The sequence below is a fragment of the Globicephala melas genome, chromosome 19 (assembly GCF_963455315.2).
Source record: "Globicephala melas chromosome 19, mGloMel1.2, whole genome shotgun sequence".
Classification (NCBI taxonomy): Eukaryota; Metazoa; Chordata; class Mammalia; order Artiodactyla; family Delphinidae; genus Globicephala; species Globicephala melas.
In genome coordinates this window covers 286,862-295,497 of record NC_083332.1, presented here as the reverse complement: position 1 = coordinate 295,497, position 8,636 = coordinate 286,862, and positions in this window count along the sequence as shown.

The following is an 8,636-nucleotide window of genomic DNA, read 5'->3' as shown; positions in this document are numbered from 1 at the left end:
CACATGCATGCTGCAACTAAGAGTTCGCATGCCACAACTAAAAGATCCCCCCATGCCACAACGAAGATCCTGCGTGCTGCAACTAAGACCTGGCACAGCCAAATAAATAAATAAACTGGTGGTTCCTAATCTTTCCCCAACCGCACGTAATTCACACTTGTACCACCCAGCATTACAGTCATAAATTTGTGGTCAGGGCTCAGGATGTGTCTGAATATCCTGGGTGGAGGGTTGTGAGTGGCAGAATGATGGCCCCCAAAGACGTTCACTGCTAATCCCTGGAACCTGTGAATATCGTACCTCACGTGGCCAAAGCGACTTTGCAGATGTGATTACATTAGGATTTTGAAACAGGGAGATAATCCTGGATCATCCCAGCGGACCCAGTGTCATCACAAGGGTTGTTACAGGAGGGAGACAGGAGGATCTGAGTAAGAAAAGAAGATATGGTGACAGAAGCAGAGATTTGAGTGATGCAGGACCATAAACAAAGGAATGTGAGGGGCCTCTAGAAGCTGGAAAAGGCAGAGAAATGGATTCATTCCCTAGCGCCTTCAGAAGAAATGCAGTACTGGCAACACCTTGATTTTAGCCCAGTGATAGACTTCTGATCTCCAGAGGGTAAAATAATAAATCTGTATTGTTCAAGCCACTGGGTTTGTGGTAATTTGCTTCTGCAGTAATAGCAGGGGGTGTACATGATTTGAAAGTTTCCACCAATGGATACTGTACCCAAAGGGATGGTCTATCCCTGCAGGAAGCACTGGATCTGGGAAAGGGAGAGGGGACAGGCACTGTGCCTAGGGTTGGCAAACCGAAAGGAACTAGGGGCTTGGAATTGTGTGGAATGGTTCTCTGTTCTCACAGAAACATGGAGATTGCATAGGAAATTCCAACAGTCTGGAAGAGTAGGCTGCTCAGACTTTTTGGTGATCCTGGGACTTAGACTTTTTCTGGTGGAAAAGGGTGCACATGTATCCTCTGGGGCAGAGGCAGCTGAACTTGTAGAAATGGATGAGGATAGTAACTGGGAGAATTACAGTGAGTCAGCTGAAAGCTGGAGAAAGTGGAGAAGGGTCCCATTCACAAAGTAAGATGTGGTTTTCCGCTGCCTCAGATTCCTAGATCACAGAACATAGAAACAGCCACCATTATGGTTCCTTTGGAGCTGGAACTTAATGAAAGCCAACCAGCGGATTCTTAACCACTGCGCACCAGGGAAGCCCACTGTGGTAAATCTATTAAGTGGAGTTCTCACCTGGTTGCACATTAAAGGACTCATACCTAAGAAAAACTGTATAATGTAATCAATGTGGGAAGTCTTTCACCTGGTGCTCCCAACTTGTTGACATTACATAATTTGTACTAGAGAGAGACTCCATGAATGTGAACGTGGGAGAGCTTTCAGCAGGAGGTCTTAACTAATTAGGCATCAGAAAACTCACACTGAAGAAAAACTGTTCTGTTGTATTCAATGTGGGAAGTTTTTCAGTCACATCCTTGATTTTAATGTGTATCAAAGAAAGAATAATGCAGGGACTTACCTAGTGGCACAGTGGTTAAGAATCCGCCTGCCAATGCAGGGGACATGGGTTCGAGTCCTGGTCCGGGAAGATCTCACATGCTGCAGAGCAACTAAGCCCATGTGCCACAACTACCGAGCCTGCTCTCTATAGAGCCCGCGAGCCACAACTACTGAGCCTGAGTGCCAGAAATACTGAAGCCCGTGCACCTAGAGCCCGTGCTGTGCAAGAAGAGAAGCCACCTCAATGAGAAGCCCGCACGCTGCAACGAAGAGTAGCCCCTGCTCACTGCAACTAGAGAGAGCCTGCGTGCAGCAACAAAGACACAATGCAGCCAAAAATAAATAAATAAATAAATATTTTTAAAAAAGAATAATGGAGAGAAGCCTTATGAATGTAGTTAATATAGGAAGTGTTTCCTTCAGAGGTCTGGCTTTATTTCACATCAAAGAACTCACATTGAAAAGAAAGAAGCCTTAGGAATGTAATCAGTGCAGGAAATGCTTCAGTTGGAGTTCTCACTTTGTTACTCTTCCGAGAACTCACACTGGAGAGGAATCTCATGAATGCCATAAGTGTGAAAAGTCTTTCCACCAGGATTGTCACCATATTGGACATCAAAGAATCCATATTGGAGAGAATCCGTATAAATGTAATCAATGTGGGAAATCTTCAGACAGAGCTTTTATCTTATTGTGAATCAGAAAATTCATAAGGGTGAAAAACCATGAGGGACTTCCCTGGTGGTGCAGTGGTTAAGAATCCACCTTCCAATGCAGGGGACACAGGTTCAGTTCCTGGTTGGGGAATTAAGATCCCACATGCCTTGGGGCAGCTAAGCCTGCACACTGCAACTACTGAGCCTGCGCTCTCTAGAGCTTGAGTGCCACAACTAGAGAGAATCCTGCTCCCGGCAACAAAGATCTGGTGTGCTGCAACTAAGACCCAACACAGCCAAGTAAATAAATATTTAAAAATTTTTAAAAATAGGGGCTTCCTTGGTGTCACAGTGGTGTAGAATCTGCCTGCCAATGCAGGGGACACAGGTTTGAGCCCTGGTCTGGGAAGATCCCACATGCCACAGAGCAACTAAGCCCGTGCGCCACAAGTACTGAGCCTGTGCTCTAGAGCCCATGAGCCGCAACTACTGAAGCCTGTGCTCCACAACAAGAGAAACCACCGCAATGAGAAGCCTGCACACCCCAACAAAGAGTAGCTCCCACTCACTGCAACTAGAGAAAAAGCCCGTGCACAGCAACGAAGACCCAACACAGCCAAAAAGAAATAATAAATAAAATAAATTTTTTAAAAAAACAAAAAACTTGAATGTACTGCGAAAAAGCCTTCAGCAGACGATCTGACTTACGGAACACCAAAGAATTCATAGTGAAGGAAACCTTATGAATGTAATCAGTGCAGAAAGGCTTTCAGATGGTGCTCTCCCCTTGCTGGACATCAGAGAACTAATTCTTGAAGAAAACTGTTAAACAACAGTTTTTAGTGTAATGACATATGGTCAATCTCTGCTCTTATGACACAGTCCTACAAAAGCTGATCTACTAGGCAGTGTTCTTAATAGCACTGAGGCCTAAATCTGAGAAGGAACAAGAACATGAAAATGAATAATATAAGCACTGAGGTGGGGAAATTATTTCCTCAGATGATTACATTATTTGTACAGAGATTGAAACGGTTGATGGAAATGTAATACCAATGTTCTTTTTTACTTAGATATTTTACCATTTGGGGACATTTGTGTAGTTTCTAATCTGTTTTATGCAGATTCTGTAAGACATAATTATGGTGTGAAGTGAAAAATGCATGATGTGCATGATTGTGCTGTCATATTAAAATATGTTTGTACATGGGCGAGAATAAAAGTGGAATGGATAAATAGTTGATTTGATTTGTCCCATTTAAAAATATTTAAATGTTCCTGTGATAATTACTTAACAACAAATTTTAAAAGTCCAGAACAAAAATAGAATCCTGTGGACTATTTACCTCCTTTGAGGATATCAGGAAGAAGGAGGACAAGTACCTAAGAAGTTAAGTGCTACCTGGCTTCTGGGAAGTATTTCTAGAAAAGTGTGTGATGGCCACACCTCCTATCATTCTTGGGTTCCCCAGAGAGTCACCATTGAGGACCCAGTAGTTTCTCAGGAGGTGACTTGAAATCCATTGGAGAATCTCATCACAGAATTGAAAGTGCTTGGGCAACACAAAAGGTATGTATGCTCAAATCATTGTACTCATTAGTGCCGTTTAACCAGAACGTCCTTACATCCTTCTGTGTTCAGCCTGGGGAGAGTGATCAGTGATGCAGGAAACCTAGAAATGGGAGTGTTACCACCCAGAGTTCTTGGCTTCCATAATCAATAGAAACTGATAAAAGGCCAGCTAAGAAATTCAGGTAAGTCTTTATTAGGACTCATGCTGCAGCACAAGGAAGCGAAAACAAGTAACAGGTGCCCTTTCTCGCTGCATGAGGGGGAGCCAGCTGGTTCCTTACATGGGATGAGGGTAGGGGTGAGTCCAGCGGTTGGCCCAGAGGGGTGGCTTAGGTGGTCTGCCCGCCCGTTGGTGGCGGCGTGTGCAGGGCGCATGTGCGGTGCACTGCTCTTGCTCCCAGCACCCTGTTTTGCATTTATTTGCTCGCAGAGACATTTGTCCAGGTGCCAGCTCCGCGGCAGAGGATCCTAGGTCCCAGGTTTCAGGTCCCAGCCTGTCTCAGGAGGGAAGAGCTTCAACCCATTGCCCATCACCTGAGTCTATCGCACTTGAGTGTCTGACATGAAACCAGAGTGAGATTCATTCCATAAGCTGGCTGTAGTTTTCCTGGGGGTCAGTATTTGCTGCTTTCCCTTAATGGAAGAAATTTTATATTTTAAGGCAGGATGAGAAAAAATTAAACATAAAATTCTGTTTGTTCGCACCTCCTCTCTCTCTCCCTAATGTGCAGTGTGCATTTGAATTACGCAATAACCAGAGCACCTCAAAGATGAGAATGCCTGCTCAACCATTCTTCTGACACTAGCAATGAAACTTCTTAAGAGAATGGCTTTCATTCCCGGCTTTGTAGGGGGTCTAAAAGATCCTTCCCTACACTAAGCCCATAGAATCTTGTTTTTCACTGAAATCAAGCCCTCAGCAGCAAGAAGCCCTCGGCCAGGTTCACTCTGCACCACCCCGAGGTGCATCTTAGGTATTAAGTTGGTGTGAGGCTCTGACTTTCAAATTCTGTTTAAATAAGACATGTAGGGGCTTCCCTGGTGGTCCTGTGGTTACGACTCCGCACTCCCAATGCAGGGGGGCCAGACTCGATCCCTGGTCGGGGAACTAGATCCCACATGCTGCAACTAAGACCCAGCGCAGCCAAATAAATAAATAGAACATCTAGCAGAAGCCTGTAATTCCACCCCAGGCATGGGGCTTGTGGCAACCACCGTCTTCTGGGGCTTTAACAAAGGGAACTCTCGGGATCTTGCGGTGTCAAATGAAAATAGCTCTGACCACAAGATCTGCATCTCAAAGGTCAGGCAGAAAAAGGCTTTAATTTTACAGGGATGCTAGAAGGAACAGGCACTGGGCAGTTGATCAAGCAATTTTTTAAAAATATTGTTTTGTTTGTCAGCTGATTTTCTGGAGGAGTTGTTAAGGAGGGGCTGATCAACATTCTGACGCTGGCCCAGGCTGATGTCAAAGTTCACGGTCCTGTGGGAAGGACCGAAGATTAACTAAAACTTGGTCAACAAAAGTTCTAACTGACCAATGGGACAAACAGCTCAGTTAATCATGTGTGAGACAAAGAATGGAAAAGTATCTGGTCTTATCCTAGGTAAACAAGGGGGTTATCTGCAAGTCTTATCTAAGTCAAGTGTGGAAGGGTGGTTCTTTGCAGTAAGAAGTTTCCAGGAGCACGGGTAGAGAGGCTTCTTCTACTGCTGCTGTTTCCCTGGAATACAGGGCTGGGTAGCAGGGTCAACGTTCTCAGAAGTATATCATCAGGGCCACATTGGTGATAAGACAATCAATCAGAATTAGAGACTTTACTTAGAGGTTAATGTTTACTCACACAGGGGATAGCAAGAGCTCCTATAGTCCAGGTGGCTGACAAGTCTCCTTACCTCTGCAAGGTGATCCCCTTGCTGCAGCTCTAGTGGCAGAGAATATCCCTGCTGTCTTCTCACTGAGAACAGCCAAAGGCAGGAACTCCTTTCCTTTCATGACACCAAGAGAAAGAAAAGCTGGTTTGGAAAGCTAAAAGCCCACAAAATGGGAAGGAAAGGGATGTGTGAGCAGTGCGTGGGAGTGGCGCCCCCTGGAGTTTTGTGAGGGGCTGCCCAATGGAGCAATGTTTTGTTCCTGGAACTAGGAGCACACCCAAGCCTGCGGGGGTCCAGCTGATCGAAGGTGAGCTAGTCAGCAGTGTTCCATCTGGTCCTGGGTGGGGTGCTGGGCTTCTTCTGCCTGCAATATTCCCTCATCCATGTGAGACAGAGTGGTTCCTGCCAGTGGCACCAACACTCAGCTTTTACACCCCAACTTTGAGGGCTCCCCCAGTAACAATGAGGAAATTGATCTTCCAGAGAAGAGGAGACATGGCTTAGACCAAACCAGGAGTTGAGGGAATCTAGGATTTCCAAGTCAGTCTGGTCTAAAACCGGCAGATATTTGAAAACAGACAAACAAACAAACAAACAAAAAACACAAGCTCTGCAGCAAGATGACCTCGGTTCAAATCTGGGCTTTGTGTCTTACCAGCTGTGCCTTTCGAGTTAGTTACTTAACCTCTCTGTGCCTCAGCTTTCCTATCTGTTCCAAGGGGAAGTTCATATAGAGTCTATCTTATCCGGTTGCTAAAAGAACTGAGTCAATACACACGTGTGCTTTACCAGGATGGTAGTCAGTAAGCCCTTAATCTATTACTGTTGTTATTACTATTATTACTAGCTCCTCTTTCAACACTTGACAATTTATAAGCACTAAATAATAATAGAGAAAAACCAGAAACACCCTGAAAAACAAAGGCAATGAGGGAAGACCAGCACTACTAGATAGTAAACTGTATTATGAAGCATCTATAAATTTAAAGTTGCAGTATTGGCACATGAGTAGATAGACATATTCAACAGAAAAGAAAATCCAGAAGTAGACTCAATTACATATGGAAAGTTAGTGTATGATAAAAGGAGCACCTCAAACAGTGAGGAAAGAGTAGACAATTTTGCTAAACTACTTAGTCTACCTGTGGCAAAAGATAAAATGAAATTCATTCCTCACACCTTACACTAGGATGAATTCTGAGTGGATCAAAGATTTAAATGTAAAATATGAAGCTATACAAGTACTAGGAGAAACATGGGTGAATGTCCGCAAAACTTGAGACTATTTCCTACCCATGAATCAAAATCCCGAAGCAATAAAGGAAAATACTGATAAATTTGATGGTGTAAAAATAACCATTTGCATAAAAAAAACAACAACACCATTAGCAACATAAAAAGATTACAAACTTGGAAAATTGCAATTTGCAAGGTTAATATTGCTAATAAGGAACTTCCAAAGCTAGAGTAAAAGACCAACAAAAAAAAAATGGCTAAAATATGAACAGTTCGCAGAACAAGAAATGTAATGGTTCTTAAACATATTAAAAGATGCTCATAACTAGCGAAATTCTCACTCATTAGAGACACACAAATTAGAACTGTATTGGAATACGATTTTTTACCTATCAGATTGGCAAATATTCAAAAGTTTGGTGCCATAGCCAGCTGATGAGACGGTGGGGAACACGTCCTACCATACATTGTTAGCGGGATGCGAAACGTATAACCTCAAAGGACAGGAATTGGGCAAAATTAAAAACACATTTATCCTTGACCCAGTAATCCCATTTCTAGAGATCTAAATATACACTGCCCAAAATGCAAAATGACGTAGGCACAGGAGTATCCATTGCAGCACTGTTTGTAATAGTCAAACACTCAGTACAGCTTACATGTCATCAGTAGGGGGCTGCTAGAAGGAACTGTGGTCCTGCAACACAATGGTGCCCTAGCAGCTGGCAGAGAGTGATCGCCCGCCAAATCATTAGGTATAAGCAACGAAGTACATCAGAGCACTATGTGTGGTATGGAATATTTTACCCAAGGAAGAGTGTGGGATACACGTGCAGAATGTATTTGCTTAGATACTTTTTTAAATGGAAGGATAATCCAAAATTAATATAAATGATTACCAGTGGGAGAGGGCAGGGATAGAGGGAGGAGCAGCCAAAGAGGCTAGGCTTCTCTAAGTGTAATTTTGCTTTTGTAGTTTTCATTTTGGAACCATGAGAGTGCTTTGCATAATTAGAAATTACTTAAGTTTTAAGTGATCTCTAAAAATTGAAAGTGTTCAGTGAAAAGCTTATCACATGAATAATTATTTCCATTAACTTAAAAACACAGCAATTTCACCTTAGAGATAGATCTTAAGGACAAAAAGAACTGCAAATAACTCTTGAACTGTCAGTAATAAGATTGGAGGTAATTTGAAACACAAAGCAACTAAGTAATTCTGCTGATGTAATTGGGAGCCAAGATTTTCAGCTTGAAAAAAAAAATCAAAGCATAAAATAAATAATTAAAGCCCTGTCACACTAAATTTGATATAGAAATATCAGGATAAATCTAAAATGTTTCTCTTAAATATATATATATATATCCCAATTTTTAAATGTCCACTGAAGAGGTTTTTAACAATAATTACCATAGTAGCAATGAATACTACTAGTACCCAGATTATGGTCTCTAAAACACATTTCCCGTTAAACAGAACCAGGGTTCCTCAGCAAAATGGCCAATTCCAAGGCTGGTACTGGAAATTTACAGAATGAGCCTGTAACATCTTCTCAGACAGGAAAGTAAATAAGCTATCAAAGGCTACTGAGGTCATGTCAAAAGGACACAGGAGCCAGACTGAGGGAGCTGATCTTGGCCAAAGTTTGGTTAATTGAAGCATCAACTTGTTCACTGAAATAGGTTAAAGCACAGAGAATATGTTTAAAATCCAAGTATATAAAACACACTCACTGGTCACCTTTGAAGGATGCTAACACATCTCAGTTTT